This window comes from Dermacentor variabilis, chromosome 11 (assembly GCF_050947875.1).
Source record: "Dermacentor variabilis isolate Ectoservices chromosome 11, ASM5094787v1, whole genome shotgun sequence".
Taxonomy (NCBI): Eukaryota; Metazoa; Arthropoda; class Arachnida; order Ixodida; family Ixodidae; genus Dermacentor; species Dermacentor variabilis.
Genome location: NC_134578.1, coordinates 111,641,170 through 111,661,813, shown reverse-complemented (window position 1 = coordinate 111,661,813; position 20,644 = coordinate 111,641,170). Strand labels below are relative to the sequence as shown.

The window sequence follows — 20,644 nt, the reverse complement described above, 5'->3', positions numbered from 1 at the left end:
GTGATTAGTACTCCCATTGCGTCCGTGGAGCAACCACGGACATTTCGTTGTATGTTGAGATGTAGTGCCTCCCAATCTTCGTGGAGTCTTGCATTGCTATAGTGACACCTGCACTTGCATACATTTTACGCGTGACCGCTTTTCACCGTCTAAGAACGTTATCGCGCAGCGCAGGACGCGCCTGCATGTGCCGGAAATTACTGGAATGATATCGGTTGTTCTATCCACTGTCTGGTGTCGCCGAAGCTCATGTAATATGATTGAATTATGCGCGACGCGAATGGTGTAGGAATTTCTGGAATACACGTGGGCACCAGCGATAACTCTGGAACGATCCATGGCTCATATGTAAAAGCTAACGCGCTTGACCCGCTGATCGGATTTTCGATGATGGCCGATTGCGTTTGCCGCTATCGTTGTATTCTAATTGCAGCCTGATTTTGTGGGCACAGTTTAGCCCAATAAAAGTTACTTTCGTCGTTCACAGTATTGACGCTGTGTTCTTTGACGCCCCTATTACGTGACGATATGAATAAAAGAAAAAGTAAACATCACACGATCGTCTCAAATTTTCGGACGCTACTGTTCGCGCTATAAACACAACAATAAATAATTGAAGGTGCTCTTTGAAGCGGTCTTAAACAGAAGAAGAACAAAAAATAAGCGTTAAAGAACTTTAATATACTGCCATTTTCCTTCATGTCATTTCAATGAAAATAAATATTATTTAACAATAACGCGAATGGAACAAGAGCTTCTCTATGTATAGTGCGAACAACCAAGCTGCAAAAATGAAATGCAAGATTATAAATGGCACTTGCGCTCTATTTTAAAACAAGCTATTTGCATACGCAAAAACAATTAGCACATGTATATTTACAACCCCGCTCCTTGGGCGTCAGGTTTGGCACACATTCATCTTGATGCACCACAACGAATATAGATTTCGAATATTTGTAATATTCCCTTTTTTGTTTCTTTTCTTGGTTTCCAGGATTCAGTAAACGAAATATGGCCCTCCCTGTGAAGAAGCAAAAGTTGTGTTCTCGTCAAGAATACTGGCCGAAAAAATTTACAAGCGGCGTGACATCCGCGCCGAAGTGTACGGTGGTGTGGTCCTGTGCCTTAGACGTGGCGCATGGAATGTGTTTCCACACTCGTTATTTTCGCCATTCAGGTGCATCTTAGTCATTTAGAAATATTGCCCCAAAGTGATCGAAGTGTAAAGGCTGGGCGGCTAGACGTACTTTCTTTAACCAGTATTTTGAGGGTCACCTCAAACACTCCAGTGCAAATCCTGCTTAGGTTACCAACTATCCTACAAGCCTCAAGGACACGGGCACGCCACCAGCGCCAAGTTTTATCGCTGGATGGATACTATGATACTCCGGCGAAACATGTTCAACTGTGGGTGCTCCATCCTTTCGCGCTATGGACGTTGTAGCGGATAGCGCCGTTTCTCTATTTCCTTGCAATTCCCTGTGGTAGACTAATCTTATATCACTTGCACCTCCTCGCACAAGCGGCTTGTGTTCCACGGCCACGTCCTGTAGCAGCATATTTATTATCAACAACCCCCAGACCACGTGCCAAGAAAAATACTATCTTTTTCTAAATATATATTTTTTGTTGTTCTTGCGCTGTATAGCTACCATTGTGGCTTCGGCTTGACGGACATCAGACGCCATCCTCGGACGACGGTGAGTGCTAGACGCCGGAGCGACGGCGATTCTGTCTCTCGGTCGGGAAAATGCGGCGAAGGCATTTTGTTGTGGCACAGTTGCTGCTAAAGTTTAGGTCTGTCTTGTTTGTGCAGTATACGGTGCAGCGGGAAATTACTGTGTGCATCGCTGTCGGTTGCTCTTGCCGTTTTCGCTGAAGCAGTAATGTTACTGTTTTCTATCTTTACCTCATGAAATATGAAAAAAGAATTATGCCCTTATTGTCGCCAATATTATTTGTGCTGTAGGGTTCGAGTTGTATTATTTTTCGCGAATTTTCCTTTGTCTGCTCTTCTGGGCTTGTGGTGACTGTTGGGTGACGCTTGCCGACGAAGCAGCACAAGTAAGCGCAAGCTCCTTTCTCCACAAAAGTATTATTTGCTGCATAACGAATTCACTAATTTATTTCAGCTCTGCTGCTGTAGCTGTTCGGTATGTGACCACTCTGTCATTCCTCCGGAATTGTTACGTTAAACTGCGCTGTATAGATCATCATCTTCGTCGCCGTCGTCGTGGTCATTATCATCATCACTATACAATATTTATGTCGGCTCCGGAAAGAAAGTCTCTCCTACGATCTCCAATGGTCCCTGTCTTGTGCCAGCTCCTTCCAAGTTGCGCCTACAGATTTTCTCATTTCATTTTCCAGAAGGGTGGAACAGATTGTTGTGTTAGTAATGCACTTAAAGATAAGAACAGTGCGCAATGATAGCGGTAATCCTGCGTTTACCTTCAAAGTATCACTTTACAATTGCTGCACTGTTGAAAAGAAGAACGGCCACGTATTTCATATCACAAAGACACATTTCTCTCACCTTATGCCTGCAAGCTTTCCATAACTTTTGGCACTCGCAAAAGGAGAACTAAAGTACAAGGCAAGGTTTTAGGCACATTGTTAACCAAGCAATGACAAATTCATGACGGTTATGCAGGCCAAATACTATTTTTCCGCCCCTTGGTCTACCGGAAAGCTCCGAGAAGTAGCGATTTATTCGCTACTCCACGGCGTAATTCACGAAAGTGAGGTGTTCATATTCGGGTAAACGGGTATAGCCGGTCCGATATGTACGCCTTTCTATTTTTGATCTTCCCAATTATTCAACTGTTGAGTTCTAAACCTCACCATACCCACTCATCATACCGTACCCGCCCTAGTGAAATATTCGCTATGGTATCGGCTATAACTCCGAGGGCACTGGATTGAATCCTGGCCGCGGCTGCCGCATTTCGATGGCGGTGAAATGCAAAAGCATCCGTGTACCATACAACGAATGCACGTTAAGAAACCCCAGGTGGTCACGATTATTACGGATTCCCTCACTACGGCCTGCCTCATAATCAAGTCGTGGTTATAGCAAGTAATGCCCCGGAATTTATGGTTTAAGGTATGGCATTTATTATTCATTATTAATTATGAATATATGACAGTTAGATATGGAAAGTTCATTTACTGATACGAATGCGGGTGTCAAAAACAGAACTTGCTTAGAGTAAGTACAGACGCCACAAGATTAAAGCCCATTCTAATTGTCATAAACAATGGAGAAATTTTCTTTTCGGAGAGAACAACACAAAGCATTTGTTCCTCCCCGCAATTAACCGCGCATATTTTCTGCGACAGCACTGACCTCCACCGCTTTGTTATGCTTACAAGGCCTAGAGCCAATTTTGGCCGCCTTTCTGTAGCTTTTGAAGAATAAGTCGCCCTCGAGAAATAATTTTTCGAGGCAAATATATCTTTAACCTTGTATTTGATACAATTTCGCTAATAGATGTGCCACACCGGTAGAAAAATATGCTCGCTCGCTAAATATTTGTGGCTAAACCAACCGAAAAGTAGGTAAATCTAGCGAAAAAATTGTTCAAATAGAAACATTGTGCTTCAATGAAGCGTCGTGTTACCTGGATTGTGCCATGCGCGTTAGGTCTGCATTCTTTTTTTTTGTGGTTGGAACAGTGACTCCACCGATGGTCCTTTTTTTCGTACTTCTGTGTTAATAGGCACTCTCTCTATTTATTATTTTCAATGGCTATGCTCATTGTTCTGTGGAGCTGTAACTAATATTTGTTTGATAGTCAATAAATTTGAAAAGGAGCGGTGCGCGTTCAGATTCTTGCGCGTTCAGCGTATTGGAAAAGTTCCCGCTCACGTTCGTGTGCTGATGCCTAGTAGGCCTCTTCTAAGCCTAGCGATGCTGCTGATTCAACTTTTAGCGCTTGTGCTTAAAGTCCACCTTTTGTTGCCTTTTTCTTCAGCTTTTCAGCGTTCGCTGTATTCCACGAGGCTTCGTGAAGTGGTTCAATGTATGTAGAAGGTTTGTAGGAAGAGATCGGGAGATTAGAAAGTCGACGTGAGAAAGCAAGCATCATTTCGTTTACTTGAATAAAGAAGAAAAGAAAAGTGTCTCTCGTGGCCAGATTCGAACCAGCGCATTTGCCGAATACTCTACACATTAGGTCACCGACATTTGGATCAAAGCTTTCTTTGCCTATCTTCCCGGGTTTGAGGTGGTTGCCGTCTGCTTGACCGGTCAGTATCTCCGCAGATACGGTTGCGCCCGTACATATATGCACGCAGCATTAAATGCGTCAGAGGCACCACAACAAGTTTAGTACGTGGCTTAACAGGAACAGTTAGTCTCTTTTAAAACAGAACAAAACGAGAAACAGAATTCTTTATGCGATGTCAAACGTGATATCCTAGAGGGCGATACAGTTCATATGCGGTTTAAGTAGTCTGCTCCTACATAGCCCGACCATTTTATGTATTTGACGTTAAAACAGTAACATTGTATCAACAAGCTCCATCGTAGAACCCGGATAATTACATGTTTGGTTGACTAAGTACTGCAGTGGCTGATGGCCGAACTGATTAATTAATGTTTTGCTGCGCAGTTAAACGTAAAACTTTTTAACAGCTCACACTGGAGCCAAATATTCATGTTCCACTGTAGAATAACGTGTTTTTCTAGGCAGTACGACGTTGCGCCTAGCATAAGAAACGGGATGCAAAACGTACTCAATGCCGGACTGCAGGAGGAAAGCACCTATACTTATGCTTGAAGCATGCATGCGAAACACGAATGGCTTCTTGATGTCAGGTGCTTGAAGTATCACACTAGCGGTGAGCTTGTCCTTCAGCACATTAAATGCTCTTCCTGCGTCGGTCCCCAACATACTACATGGCTTTGAGGTTTTTTTGTTAGGTCAGTAACGGACTTGGTAATTTCGGCGTAATTTGGAGTAAATTTCCTATAGTAGCCGGTTGAACCAAGAAAGGATTGTACAGCTTCCTTAGTATTTGGAAAGATTGGATGCGCTTTGTAAACGAACAGAAGGAAGAACACGGGACAGGTGCAAAACGACGGGACATGCACCTGTCCCGTCTTCTTCCTTGTGATCATCCACAAAGCGCATGCAATCTTTCCAAATACAATGAACCAACTTACCCTGCAACGCATTCTGCTAAGCTTCCTCAGTAGTTGGGTGCTTGGCGGCTGGAATCTTGTGCAGCATATTTAGTATTCGTTTTACTTTCCCCTCTCCAATGCAATCTCCGAGGAATGTAATAGTAGGATGTCCGATCTCACACTTGCTCGGTATCATTGTGAGGTTTACACTCCTGGTTCTCTCGAAGGCAAGTCGCAAGGCCTCCATGTGTTCTTGCCAGGCGGTGGTAGCGGTTACGATGTGGTAAAAAATAGCCATGCAAGTTGAGTAGGTATGCATTTTTTCCTCGAGCTGCCAAGGACTGGAACGACCTACCCTTCAATGTCGCTGCCATCACGTCATTCACAATTTCTAGAAACTGTTCAAACTTGTATTTCAGTGTAACAGCTGCCTTTTCTTGTATCCACATGTGAACCACCCCTTATGTAATACCTCGAATGGGGTCTTTAAGGCAATAAAATGAAATGAGAACTGTCCTCAAAAGACGCGCAAAGATCGCTGAGGTCGTCTTAATCCCAAAATGCATATACTTTAACTGTCAGAGCACTGACATCCTTGAATATGCCTTCTTACGCGGATTTCTGAGGCCCTGGGGACTTTCCAGTGGCCCTATGTGAAATCAAATTTCGAGAAGAATTTCTGCTTTCCTGCAGCGCAAGGACAATATCAGTTCTCGGAATTGGCTCACTGTGAAAGCAAAAACAACAATAATAAAAGAATGTGCGGCGGAATGGTTATAGCAGGTTCGTAGAGCAACACCATATACAGCAAGAACAGGGTTTACAAAAAAGATGACACATGGTTAACACAGAAAAAGAGGGAAAAACGCATGATGAGATGGTTGTAACAGGTTTGTACAAAAACGCTATATACAACAAAAATAGCATTTGCAGAAAAGACTACACGTTGTTTGAAAAACGAGAGAAGAAAAAAGATAAAAAACCATGACACAAGACAGATTTTTGCTGTACGCTGAATGTACCCATCACGAATTATCTGTACACATGTCGAACGCGGTAAAAATGCATAACACGACGGGTTGGTTGTAACAGCGCGTTCGTGGAGCAAACAATGTAACAAAGACAGGGTTTAGAAAAGAGCTTATAAAAAGGTGTGTACAGAAGATTTCACAAAACTGTGGCAACAATACTTCATGAGCATCCCTTGTGTTAGATTAAATACAATAAAATGAGACATCGGAAACCAGCAAATTGCTTGGGGCGAAGCGCGCGCATGTGTGTCTGCGTGCGAACAGCTATTCTGGTGATGTGGCATTACGGATGCGATGAAAAAGGAGCTGCTTTTTTATCTCGTTGAATGTACTGTTCATTCGCCACGAGTTGAAACTCCTTACATAATGGCTGTGTCTTGACAGTGCGTAAATGTATAGAGGAGCCCCTATCCCCATTTACTTATTTAACCACAACGCCGTACCATATCATGTAGTGCCTGACGAAAGCCGGATCCTGGCCGAAACGTAAGAAACAAGGCAATCATTTCTTTTCGCACGCACTTCTTGTATCTACAAGTGCCTATATATATATATATATATATATATATATATATATATATATATATATATATATATATATATATATATATATATATATATATATATATAGAACTGGGGTTTATTGCAGCTCGTTCGAGGGATCGCAGGTAGCTCTAGATCACGAGTCCTAGCGCTTCGCATCAACAGCCCGAGCTCGGGTCTCGCGCCGCAGCGGTGGCAGTCCGCACTAAGCCACATGCCTATTACCCACTACAACTTCCCCCGCGGCGAAGAGGAGCCATCCTGGCGACCTAAGATGATGATACGATAAAGGGGTCGTGGTACGAGTACGACTTCAGGCGGCTGACGTGAACGGTCTCGCGGCCACGGCGGCGTTTGTCCGAAGATGGCGTCACCGGTTCGACCACATAATTCACAGGTGAATTACACGCGACGGTCCGGTACGGACCTTATTATTTCGGAGCAAGCTTTGGGCTAAGGCCTGGAGCTTGGAAGGGCAGCCGAAGCCAGACGTGAGAGTCCACGGCGAAGGTCTGTGTGGGCTGATCGTTGTAGTGGCTATCTTTGTGGATTCCTTGGGTATCCGACGTGAACGAGCAAACCAGTTGGTGGCACTCTTCAGCATGGCGACCAACTTCGGAAAGAGGGGTGAATTCAAAGGCATCCGGGTGATATGGTAGTACGGTGTCGAGGGTAGTGGATGGTTCACGTCCATAAAGAATGAAAAATGGTGAGAAGCCTGTGGTAGCCTGAACGGCGGTATTGTATGCGTACGTCACAAAAGGGAGGACATCGTCCCAAGTGGAATGATCAGATGCAACATACATGGTGAGCATGTCCCCAAGAGTGTGGTTGAATCGTTCCGTTAGACCGCTAGTCTGTGGGTGATACGCCGTAGTGGTGCGGTGAATAGTGCGGCACGTGGCGAGCAGCTCATTAATAACTTCGGACAAGAAGACACGGCCTCGGTCACTGAGCAGTTCTCGCTGTGCGCCGTGCCGTAAGACGAAATGCCGTAAGATGAATGCGGCGACGTCGCCAGCAGCAGCCGAAGCAAGTGCAGCAGTTTCAGCATATCTTGTGAGGTGGTCTACTGCGACAATTATCGAACGATTTCCGTCTGCACTGCATGGAAGAGGCCCATAAAAGTCAATGCCAACCCGATCAAAAGGACGTGCAGGACACGGTAAAGGTTGCAGAGGGCCTGTCGTATGAGATGTCTTGCGTCGCTGACCGGCTGCGCATGACCGAATGTAGTTGCGGACATAAGAATACATGCCGCACCAGTAGTACCGCTGGCGGAACCGCTCGTAGGTTTTCAGGACGCCAGCATGAGCTTGTTGTGGGTCTGCATGGAAATACGTGCATACGTCGGAACGCAAATGGCGAGGGACGGCTAGCAGCCATTTGCGACCGCCTGGCTGATAGTTTCGGCGGTACTAGATGGCATCCCGTAGCACGAAGTGGGTGGCTTGGCGACGAAGGGCTCGAGGGCATGTAGATGTTGAAGAACTGCTAAGAATGTCAATGAGAGACACAATCGACGGATCTTTTCTCTGTTCAGACGGCATGTCAGTAACAGCAAGCGTAACAACCGGGCACTCTGTGGATGAAGGTGGCGTTTCGTCGGATCGCATGGGCGAATGGGAGAGCGCATCTGCATCAGAATGTTGGCCCCCGGATCGATAAATGACGCGAATGTCAAATTCTTGGAGCCGAATAGCCCAACGTCCAAGACGCCCCGACGGGTCTTTCAGTGACGCAAGCCAGCAGAGCGCGTGGTGGTCTGTCACAACGTCGAACGGACGACCATACAAGTAAAGGCGAAATTTGTTTAAGGCCAAACTATAGCCAAACATTCTTTTTGCGTGACAGAATAATTGAATTCTGCCTTCGTGAGAGCACGACTTGCATATGCAACCACATAATCTGGAAAGCCAGGCTTCCGTTGTGCAAGGACGGCTCCAAGACCAACGCCGCTGGCGTCGGTATGAACTTCAGTCGGTGCACTCGTCTCATAGTGGCGTAGAACAGGCGGTGAGACAAGCCGACGACGCAAAGTAGTGAAGGCTTGGTAACATGCCGGAGTCCAGTCGCGAAGGTCACCAGGGCCAGCCAGGAGCTTCGTCAGGGGAGCGATGATGCAGGCGAAATTCCGCACAAAGCGTCGAAAGTAAGAGCAAAGACCGACAAAACTTCGGAGCTCTTTCACAGTCAGCCGCGGAAATTTTGCGACAGCACGAAATTTGTCAGAGTCGAGAAGGACGCCGTCTTTGTAAACGACATGGCCAAGTATGGTCAGCTGGCGGGCTCCGAAGCGCCACTTTTTAACGCGATAGCGTTAAGGAGCTCGTGTCGCAGAAAAGCCGGTGTCGTCGGTGTCGGTGTCGGCGTCGGCGTCCGCGGCGTTGGCCGTGAGCGATAAATCACGGCAGGCACTTCATAAATAAAAAGCAACTTCCAAGATGGGCTGGGTGGGAATCGAACCAGGGTCTCCGGAGTGTGAGACGGAGACGTTACCACTGAGCCACGAGTTCGATGCTTCAAAGCAGTACAAAAGCGCCTCTAGTGAACGCGGTGTTGCCTTAGAAACGAGCTGCTTCTAAGGCTCAGGCGTGCGTCGCTTGCTCAGGCGCACATTTCGCTGTCGCGCCGAACGCTGCGTTGCTCGACGCTCACCGCGTCCGATGCGGGGCGCGTAGTCGCTGCGCCGTAGCCAATTGTCTTACACCCCTTGGCGGGTCGACGGGAACGCTGTCGCTTTCCACTCTTGAAGGCGAAGCTTAAGCGTCCTCCAATTTTTCAAAGCAGGCTAAATTAACAACACCACTGTAAATGTCACTGCGATGAAGAAAAACATCTATAGTTTCTAAGTCTCTGCATTACATAGCTTGCTGCTCATTATGTGGAGCGCCTACGCATAAGGAAAATGGGTATGCATTCCATAAATGATAAAACGCGTGTGCGCAGGGCAAACAACCAATAATATGTGCTGCTCCCTTTCTTTCCTTTCTCACCCCTCCTCCTATGGTAATGTTCGTGCGCATTTTTCAAGTTAAGTTGAAGGCCGGCGATGGTAAGACAAGTAAGGACTTCGCGTAGACGAGAGAGGTGAGTGGTGAAATCAGGGGAGAAAACTACCACGTCGTCTAAATAACACAAGAACGTCTTCCATTTGAGGCCTCGTAGAATATTGTCCATCATCCTTTCGAATGTCGCGGGTGCATTGCAGAGGCCGAATGGCATTACTGTAAACTCATACAGGCCATCAGACGTAATGAAAGCTGTCTTCGAGTGGTCGGATTCATCCACTGGCACTTGCCAATAGCCTGATCGCAAGTCCAAAGAAGAAAAGAATTCAGCACCATGAAGATAATCCAGGGCGTCATCTATGCGCGGTAGAGGATAGACATCTTTTCGTGTAATCTTGTTGAGGCGACGATAGTCCACACAGAAACAAATCGAGCCATCTTTTTTCTTAATGACTACTACAGGAGACGACCAAGAGCTGCAGGATGGCTTGATAACACCACGTTCAAGCATGTCTTTAACTTGCTCGGCGATGCCACGACGCTCGGTGGATGACACGCGGTACGGACGCTGGCGTAAAGGTGCGCGATGTCCTGTATAAATGTGGTGAGAGACGGTACTTGTGCGACCTAATGATGCTTGGTTGCAGTCAAAAGAGGCGTGAAAATCATTTAAAAGAGTAATAAGCCACTCACGTTGTGTCGGCTCGAGGTCATCGGCAATACAGCGACAAAAAACATCCGGTGATACTTGGTTAGATGGCAGATGGGGTGCCCGCGCTGTTACGTTGGCAGTATCCACGTCGTCGGGAACAGGGACACGCACAATAACGTCAGCGTCCACAGTCTGGATGGTACCAATAGTCTCGCCACAGTGAAAAGCCAAAGTGTACGAATTTGGGTTAGAAATCAGTATTTCTGCAGCCCCATGGTGAACCGTGAGGAGGGCGAAAGGCAACAATATAGGCTGGCGGCGAATGAAGACGGCAGCGGGTGAAAACATGGCCGTCGCTTCGGCAAGCGATGCGCATGAAAGAGGGACAAATACCGCGCTGTGAGCGGGAAGGTCAGTATCTGAAGCTACACAGATCCTGGTAACATCATGAACTTGAAAGTTGTGAGATGGCAAATCGCACAGAACGGAGAACTGAACCTCATCACGTGCACAGTCAATGACTGCGTGATGGCACGACAGAAAATGCCAACCGAGAATCACATCGTGGGAGCCACAAGTTAACACGAACAAATCAATCGAATGCTAAATGTCTCCAATCAGCACCCTGGCAATGCACATAGCGACTGGCTGAACTTGCTGTGCAATGGCTGTTCTAAGCAATAGTACCGAAGGCATCATGGTCACTTTCCGTAATTCACGGCGAAGTTTCTCACTAATCACGGATACAGCAGCACCTGTATCGACGAGCGCAAGACATTTGATGCCATCGACGGACACTTCAATAACGTTAACGGGGCAAAAACGAGGACTTTGATGTTCCTACGATGACGCAGTTCGTGCGTCAGGAACTGCGGAAATCAGTTTTCCGCCTTAGTAGTACTGGCACTGGGCCTACGACGCATGGGTGAGAGTGAGCGCCGACGAGGGGAAGGCGAGCGACGAGTATTGTAGAGCTGTGACTGCGGTGCTGGTATGTCATCAGCAGCGTAGACTTCCGGTGGTGGTCGCTAAGGCATACGGAATGGTCGGAAGCCGGAGCTGGGTGGTCGCGCGGTGCCCACGAAGGCCGGCAAGCACCGGCGGCAGAAGCGCGCTACATGTCCCGGTGTACCGCAGGCATAGCATATTGGGAGGTTGTCAGCAGTGCGCCAAGGATTTGTACCTTGCTCCTGTGCGCTGAAAAAGGGAGCCACCGGCTGGAGAAGCGCTGAAGACGGAGGAGAGAATCCCGGCAGACGAGGCGCCCGTGCAGCGGCTTCAGCATACGTCAGAGGCGCGGCCACAGGAGCCGGCTGACACGGAGGTGGAAGAGCTTCGGAAACTTGCTCTTGAATTACCTGTCGGATCGCTGGAGCCAAATATTGAGAAGACTTCTCCGTGGTGGGCAAAATCGAGAGCTGTCGCGTGACCTCCCCACGCACAAATTCTTTTATTTGCGTCAGCAAAGTTGTGTGGTTGTCGCCAATAACCAATGCTGCTAACGCATCTTCCGTAGGCGGTGGGCGCCGAGCTAAGATGCGTTGTTTCCGTAGCTCGTCAAAACTTTGGCATAAATCGATAACTTCGGCCACGGTACGTGGATCCTTCGCTAACAACATTTAAAATGCGTCCTCATCAATGCCTTACATAATGTGTTTGATCTTGTCCTGTTCCGCCATTGACGGATTCACGTGCTTACACAGGTCAATGACATCTTCGATGTAACTTGTGAACGTTTCACCGTGATGTTGCGCGCGCCCCCGTAAGCGTTGTTCTGCGCGAAGCTTGCGCACAGCGGGGCGCCCGAACACTTCTGTGAAACTTGTCTTGAATCTTCTCCACGTTGTGAAATCGTGTTCATGGTTTCGGAACCAGAGGTTCGCGACGCCGGTTAAGTAAAACAGCACGTTGTGCAGCTTGGTGACGTCGTCCCACTTGTTATGCTGACTCACCCGTTCGTAAGATGACAACCAATCCTCCACGTCATGATCATCGGTGCCGCTAAAGATGGCAGGATCACGCTGGCACAATGCACTGGAAACGATGACCGTCGAAGGCTGTGGTGCATCTTCCTGGGTGGTTTCGTCTGGAATGGTCGCAGCAGTCGGTAGCGTCCGGCTTCGGAGTTCCAGTTTTCAAGGTTACCCCGCAGCTCCACCAAATGAAATGGGGTTTATTGCAGCTCGTTCGAGGGATCGCAGGTAGCTCTAGATCACGAGTCCTAGCGCTTCGCATCAACAGCCCGAGCTCGGGTCTCGCGCCGCAGCGGTGGCAGTCGGCACTGTTCCACATGCATATTACCCACTACAATATATATATATATATATATATATACTTCTGGGCACCTCGGATTCTACCGCACGCTGTAGAGGATACAGGAAAGGTATTACTGGGCACGCTTGACTGCCGACGTCGCCCGTTACGTCAAGACATGCCGAGACTGTCAGCGACGCAAGGGACCACCGACAAGGCGAGCGGGATTACTGCAGCGAATCGCGCCTCGTTGCCGACCATTTCACTAGATCGGGATGACTTTGTTGGGACCGTTTCCGACGTCAACATCCAAAAATAAGTGGATCGTCGTGGCAACGGCACTCGATCTCAAAGGCGCTTTTGACAATGTGGCTCACCATACCATCCTTACAAACCTAAGCCTCACGAACTGTGGTCGTAATACTTACAATTATATACGCGCCTTTCTAAGCAACCGGATGGCCACAATAGGCATTGGCTCACTCAGAACCCCGACGTTACCTACTCGCAACAAAGGAACCCCACAAGGTGCCGTTCTATCACCCACCCTTTTCAATATTGCTATGATGAAATTACCTGAGAAACTCAACGCAATACCAGGAATCAGGCATGCAATATACGCCGATGACATCACTATCTGGACCACCACTGGTTCCGAAGGAGAGAAACAAGACGCCCTTCAACAAGCGACCGACGCCGTCCAGCAATATGCAAAAACAAGTGGTCTCCGGTGCTCCCCCGAGAAGTCAGAACTATTAGTCGTTCGACAGAAATCACGAAGAAAACTCACTGAACTACCCAAATCACACTCACCCTCGACGACAAAGAAATACCCACAGTAAACCGCGTCCGCATTCTAGGACTCCACATACAACAGGACGGCGGAGGCGCATACACCATCCAACGTCTCAAGCAGACCACCTTCCAAATCATGCGAATGGTCAGCCGTATCACCACCAGACAATACGGACTGAAAGAAGACGACATAATAGAGCTCGTCCGGGCCCTGATAATCAGCCGCATTGCCTACGCTGCCCCGTACTTGCCCCTCACTCCCAAGGAACTTGATCAATTAGACGTACTTCTTCGGAAAGCCTACAAGCAAGCGCTCGGCCTACCACCAGGAACAGCGACACTCAAGCTTGAAGCCCTAGGAGTCCATAATACTATAAGAGAAATTATAGACGCCCACCTCACAAGCCAACGAGAACGACTAGCCCTCACACCTACAGGAAGGACAGTCCTAGCGCGCCTAGGCTACCCCACACACGGCAAAGGCCACGAACAAGCAATTCATCTGGCCCCCAACTTCCGGGGACACATCAAGGTAGCCCCTATCCCCAGAAGCATGCACCCGGAACATCATGCCGATCGTCGCCAAGCTCGCGCAAAAACTCTACAGACAAAATATGGCAGTCTCCCCACCACACTATACACAGATGCCGCGCAGTACCCCCAAAAGGCAGCCATGACGGCCAGCGTTGTCGACTGTAACCTACAAGAGGTGGTCTCGATGACGGTCCGCACTGCCAGCGCCCTCGTAGCGGAGGAGACAGCCATCGCCTTGGCCATCACCTCTAGTCCGACCAACGAGTACGTCACAATCATTACTCACTCCCAGGCAGCTTGCCGTAGCTACGCGAGAGGCAGAATATCTTCAATAGCCCACCGACTCCTCAAACAAGCCTCCCAATTGCCGGACGTTGAAATAGTGTGGACTCCAGGACACGAGTCCCTCCGTGGAAATCAGCGTGCGCACGCTGTAGCCCGAGCTCATGCCTCCCGGGCGCCACAAGAGAGGGATACGGCCGCCTCCATGGAGCCCGTACCTTTACAATACAACGCCATACTACAACACCACAGATTGAACAGACGACAATACCCGCCTCCACACAAGACCCTCTCACGTGAAGACGCCGTAACATGGCGACAACTACAAACCAACACATACCCCCATCTAAGCAGACTACACGCAATACACCCTACACTATATTCATACAAGTGTCCCCTTTGTAATGATTACGCCTCCCTATATCACACCACATGGGCGTGCCCCAACGTGAAGGCGGCCCCGCAAATACCCAACCCCACACCCGAGCAGTGGGAGGCCGTGCTGACTAGTTCGGACCCTCGTAACCAGCAGCAACTGGTGCGGCGGGCCCGGGAGACAGCAAGAGCCGCAGGAGCCCTGGACTAAGGGCGCCTCCCGCACAAGCAGAAAGACACCTGTTTGTCCTTTCTTTTTAATAAATGTTTCTCCTCCTCCTCCTCCTCCTCCTCACCCTATTCGCTGAAACGAAGGCTCTGCCGAAAGGTAGCGCAGCCGAAGTGGCAAAATTATTAGTCGAGTACATCCTGCTGCGACATGGTACCCCAGAAGTCCTGATCACCGACTGAGGAACAACCTTTGCAGCAGAACTCACCCACATCATCGCGCAGTACAGCCAGACAAGCCACAGGAAAGCTGCGTACCACACGGTAGACTTACGGAGGTCTTACGGAGTGCCTGAACAAGAAAGACCCTTGTCGATGTGCCAGCAATGTACGTCGACGTCGAACACAAAGCAACGGATGCGGTCCTGACTTATGTAACCTTCGCTTATAACACGGCAGTGCATGAAACAACTCAAATGAAGCCGTTCAAACTGGTTGACGGAAGAAACGCGACGAACCTCGACACCATGCTGCCGTACGTTACCGACGAAGAGAATCTCGATGTCGTCGCCTACCTCGAGTACGCCGGAGAAACCCGACAGCTCGCCCGCCTGCACATCAAGAATCAGCAGAGCACCGATAACCAGCACTACAATCTTCGCGGACGATGCGCGATATACGTGTCTGCTGACCGCGTTTGGGTTTGGATCCCGATATGCCGACGAGGACTTATGGAGAACCTTTTACGCCTCCATTTCGAACTATACAAGATCGGTGCATTCGGCTATGAGGTCGTGCCAGACGGAATTTCGTTTTCACGGTGGCGCTGCTCACGACCTGAAATAATCGCTGTTGTGCAAATTGAGCCGTTCCATCAGCGCTAACGAACTTTGGAACATTGCATAGCTGAACTTTGCACTTTCTTTTTTGTACTGTATTATTTAGACTTTCTCCCTTTGTGGTCCTGTTTAATAAGTTTCCCTTTATTTTTCTCTCTTCTGTTGTGTCTACAGCATCCAGACGACGATATTGGAGAGGGGGGCATTGAAACGTGTACTTGCTTATCTTTTTCGGGTGACCGCTGTTCACCGCCTAACAAATGTTACGGCTTAGCGCGGGACGCGCCCGCATTTATCGAAAGCTTTTCGAATGTTACCGAAGGTTTTACCTGTTGTCTCTTGTCACCGAAGCTTGTATATTATGATTGCACGTACAACGCGAACTGTACAGAACTTTCTGGAAGACCCGCGGGCACGAGCGTTTATTCTGGAACCCTCGATGCCCCATGCAAAAACCCGACGCACTTTACCGGCACGTCAGATTTCGACGATCGCCGACCGTATTCGGCGCTATCTAGGTACTTTGTGTGAAACTTGCTTTTCTGGGCACAAGTTCCCCCGTTAAAAGATAGTTTGGTCATGCACACAATGGTCATTGTATTATTCACCGTCACTGCTACGTGACAACATTGTATGATGTCTGATTAGGGATTTTATATGACTTGTTCATTTTAACTGATACACCATTGGGACGCGGAGGATTTGATTACTTAAACAGACCGCCATTTTAACTTACCAACGAAATCCATAGCCTCACCCGGACTCGAAGCACTTTGAAAACTCTAGGCCAAGCATAAATGTTTATGCATGCTGGCGTATGAAATCGCGGTTCAATAAGTCATCGTCTGGACTGTCCTCGTGTAAGTTCCACAGTGAAGTCTGTCGGATAGCAAGAGTCATTATTATGCAATAAGGCAATCCCCAAATCACCTCGTATGATGTTTAAGCGTGTGGAGTATACGTGTTTGAAGCACTGTTCAGAAGGAAACGGAAATATGGGGAGAAACAGTGTTCCAGGTAATCAGGATAAGTTTACTAGAACACACTTCTACGTAACCATTACGTTTTCTCAAGCATGGAATGGAATGGCGACTGTCGCTGAAATGAAGCCAGACACCAGCGTTCGATTCTAATGATATCAAGTATATCTTTCATTTATTGCTTTTATTGTCCACTTCATTTAGTGTCCAGAGTCTTTCTTGTTTCACTTCTAACTCACTCCCATGGGCCTCCATAACTTCCGGGTCGCGAGACATTTTTCTTTTCATCAGTGGAAGCAACATCCAACGGTATCAAGATGTTGCTCAGGTTTGCGAAAGGCTTTTACTTTGGTTTTTAAGAGACGCACTGGTCGTTATCCCCTCTGCTCCAGCGTATACTTCCAGCCAGTATTCAGAAGAATCTAGGAGTGGCTGCAGAGGTTAAGATGATATCCCCTCGTTCAACTGTCGCTTCTTCCTCTCTTGTGTTCCTTTGCTCTCTATGTACGTTTAGGTATTTTCTGTTCCACCATTTCTACCAATCCTTTATGAATCATTGTGTATTTCTCCACAGTACTTATTTGCTCGCTTTCTTTTGAATTCGCATCTATTTTTCAGCCTATGTTTTTAACCTATTATATCACCTGATACTCTAGGCAAATGTTCATGCAGTTCACTGTACACATCGGTTAACACTCTCTTAATAAGAATTGATTAAACGTCCGTTGTGATTGTTTGCATTCCTTATTTGACAACAGTCTCTACCAATAATTTTGCTTATTGCTGATTTCATTCTTGTTGCTATTATTTGGCAGAAGCCTACCGACCAAGGTTCTCGTTCGATGATATACATCAATTTGATTTAATGTCCGTGGGGTCCTCTTGGAGATTTCTCTTTCTAGTTCCCCCACCATACGCAACATTTTCATCACACAACATTTTCTCAGAAATACTATGACGTAATATACACATGGTACATACAATATACAAGGAAAATGTCTCCAGAGTTATGTAGATAAAAGTCTCAAAATACAAACGATATTGTCGCCTGGTGACAAAATCTCTAGTAAAAACAGTCAACATAATGCCAACATAAACATAAAGAGCTTAAAGAAAACAGCCAACATAACGTAATTCACAAATACATGCATATATACATCGACAATGAAATGAAATGAACAACAAAAGCGTTATTAAACTCCAAGAATGCCGCTGTTTTCAAGAAAAGTCTTTGGTGCTCTTAAAGCGCTCTTCTGCAAAGACGTTGTTGCCCACGGACCCAAAACTTTTTTTAAACTGAAAGGTCTGCGGTCTAATTTATTTAGGGTTGATTTTAGTCGGCATCTTGGTGTTTCGTGACGTGGGCAATCTAGAAGGAAGTACTATATATCTTCGTCCACAAATCCACAATCACATTCGGCGGTTTGCGCACGGCCAATTCTGTGTAAGAAATGCTTTGTGTAGGCAGTGCCTAGCCTTAATCGATGAATAAGGGTTTCCACAGTTCTGTCTAATGATAATGAAAATGTGAATTCAATGAACGGATCAATGTGGTATAAGTGCGAGCTCTTGGAATTCTGGTCAAACCAAGTGTTTCTACACATTTTGAAAGACGTCCGTATAATGCAACGTCTAATGCAAATTCTTTGATATTGGGAGCGGAACCGCACCATCTTTGAGGTGTGCTTGTCGTGCTGCTTCATCGGCAGCTGTGTTGCCAGGAATGTTACAATGCCCTGTATCCACTGAAATGTTATTGCATGTGTCGGTGCGCTTGCCTTTGTGAGGTATTTGGGTGTCTCATATATTATACTATTACTGAATGTTTTCCCTTTTGTGCTGCAGAGTAATGTTAGAGCGGCCTGTGAATCGCTAAAAATTACCCATTCTTGCGCATCTCCTACTGACAATATAAATTTTATCACACATAGGATTGCGAGTTCAGCCGTTGTGGACGAAGTCGCACGAGATAACTTAAATGATTGTTGTTTGTTGAGGCGCGATACAATGAATGATGAAGTTGAAGATGTTGATGTACTGGAGCCATCTTTATAGACGTGTGTGTATCCTGAATACCGCATATATATCTGGTAAAGTGCTAGCTGTTGATCACATACTGCCAAGAAATGAATTTTGGAACTCAGACATCGAATATTTTCAATTGCTGCTTACACTTTCAAAAATCGATTTGTCAGTAGACGGGATATTCAGAGAAAGAGACATATTCATTCTTTTCGTTTTATTGCTTGCACTGCGCGTATCTTTTGTACCCTCAGTCTTCTTTTTTGTCTTGATGTCCGCTCCCATGCGTTTCAAACACGACATTTGAATGACGCCCGTGAAAAGATGATGACTGAGTGAGTGACGACGACAGATTGAAGAGGCCGAAGCGACGACAGTAGAACCACCCCTACACAACGACCACAGCTACAACGACGACAGCTACTTATAGTTCTGTCGACTTCACGATGACGCGAAGTCGACAGAACTATAATGGCGCGACAAGGACGAGCTGACGAAGATCGCAAGTGAACAAAATACGACAACTAAATAATAACGTTACAATGACAACTGAGCGATGACATCCGGTATCTAGCATCCACTATACCTGGACCGACGCTGGTTCTATACAAGAAATGTCGAAAGTTACGTATCAAGAAAGTTCCCAGGCAAGGGGACACATTCTTTTCAATGCTATTCACTGCATGCTTAGAGGTATTCAAGTTTAGGAGTGAGGATTAACAGCGAACATCTCAGCAACGCTCGGCTTGTAGATGACATTGTCTCATTCTGAAACACTGAGGACAAATTACAACAAATGATTGATGACCTTAATCAGCAGAGTGTAAGAGTGGGTTTGAAGAATAATATGCGGAAGACAGACAATGTTCAATAGCCTGGCAAGAGAAGAAGAATGCAGGATTGCCAGTGAGCCTTTTGAGTCTTTATAGGAGTACTATTATCTAGGTGAACTACCCACAGGGGACCCTGATGAACAGAAGGAAGCTTACAGAAGAATAAAAATGGATTGGAGAGCGTACGGCAGGCGATACGAAATCGTAATTAGGAGCTTGCCACTGTCACGAGAAAGAAAAGTGTACAATCATTGGATTCTACCAATGCTGACATATGCGGCAGAGAGTTGGAGAATTACAATGAAGCTCTAGAGCAAGTTAAGAACCATGCGAACGACCTTTGAACGGAAAATGTTAGGGGAGTCGTTGAGACAGGAAGAGAGTGGTGTGGATCAGATAGTAAATGGGGTAGCCGATATTCTAGTTGACATTCAGAGAAAAAATAGAGCATGGCTGGCCATGTAATGCATAGGGTAGATAACCAGCGAGCATAAGAGGCGCACAATGGGCACTAAGGGAAGGGAAGTGCAGTCGATGATGTGAAAAAACTAGGTGAGGTGATGAATTCAAGAAATTTTCAGGTGCAAGCTGGCATCAGCTAGCGCAAAACACGGGCAATTGGAGATCGCAGGGAGAATGGTTTTCCTTATGCACTGAATCTAAATGTACGATGCTGCTTCTACGGTTGATGATCATGATACACGGAAGAATAAGGAACGATGTCAACAAAGAGAATGAGAGAAGTTTTATTGTAGTGTTGCACCTAGTCCGGAGCCTTTGCTTTCTGATTCGCATTTCCTACCAAGAAGGCAACGACGTGACAACAAAAGTTTGTTTGTCTCAAATCACGTCAATGCTTGCGCATTTGCACTGATACGAGACGCGCACATGCCAGCTCGCCCTCTGCCGCTATGTCTGCCAACACTTCTTTGGGACGAGTGAGGGGTAGTGGCCAGACATCCTCCCATTCAGTATCGCTTCTTTTTACTAATATCAGAAGCGTCCTTAACAGGTGCAACTCACATCAGCAATCGACATGTGTTTCGCTAAAATATTCGCGCTAGCGGAAACATGGCTCACTGAGCACGTCTGCGACACTGATATCTTTTTCAATGCTCATCGCTTCTCAACCTATCGTTCTGATCGTAGCCGCCAGAGAGGCGGCCGCGTTCTTCTCGCAATTTTCAATGATATA

At 47.0% G+C, this 20,644-nt stretch overlaps 1 protein-coding gene across 1 annotated transcript in view; it reads left to right on the top strand.

Annotated features, from left to right (window-relative positions):
• The first annotated feature begins 1,631 nt into the window (after window positions 1–1,631).
• LOC142564048 (acetylcholinesterase-like) overlaps window positions 1,632–20,644 on the top strand; it is a 51,736-nt gene continuing 32,723 nt past the window's right edge. The window contains exon 1 of the mRNA XM_075674865.1: window positions 1,632–1,700. The gene's annotated coding sequence lies outside the window, so the exon portion shown is untranslated. The remainder of the gene's footprint in view (window positions 1,701–20,644) is intronic.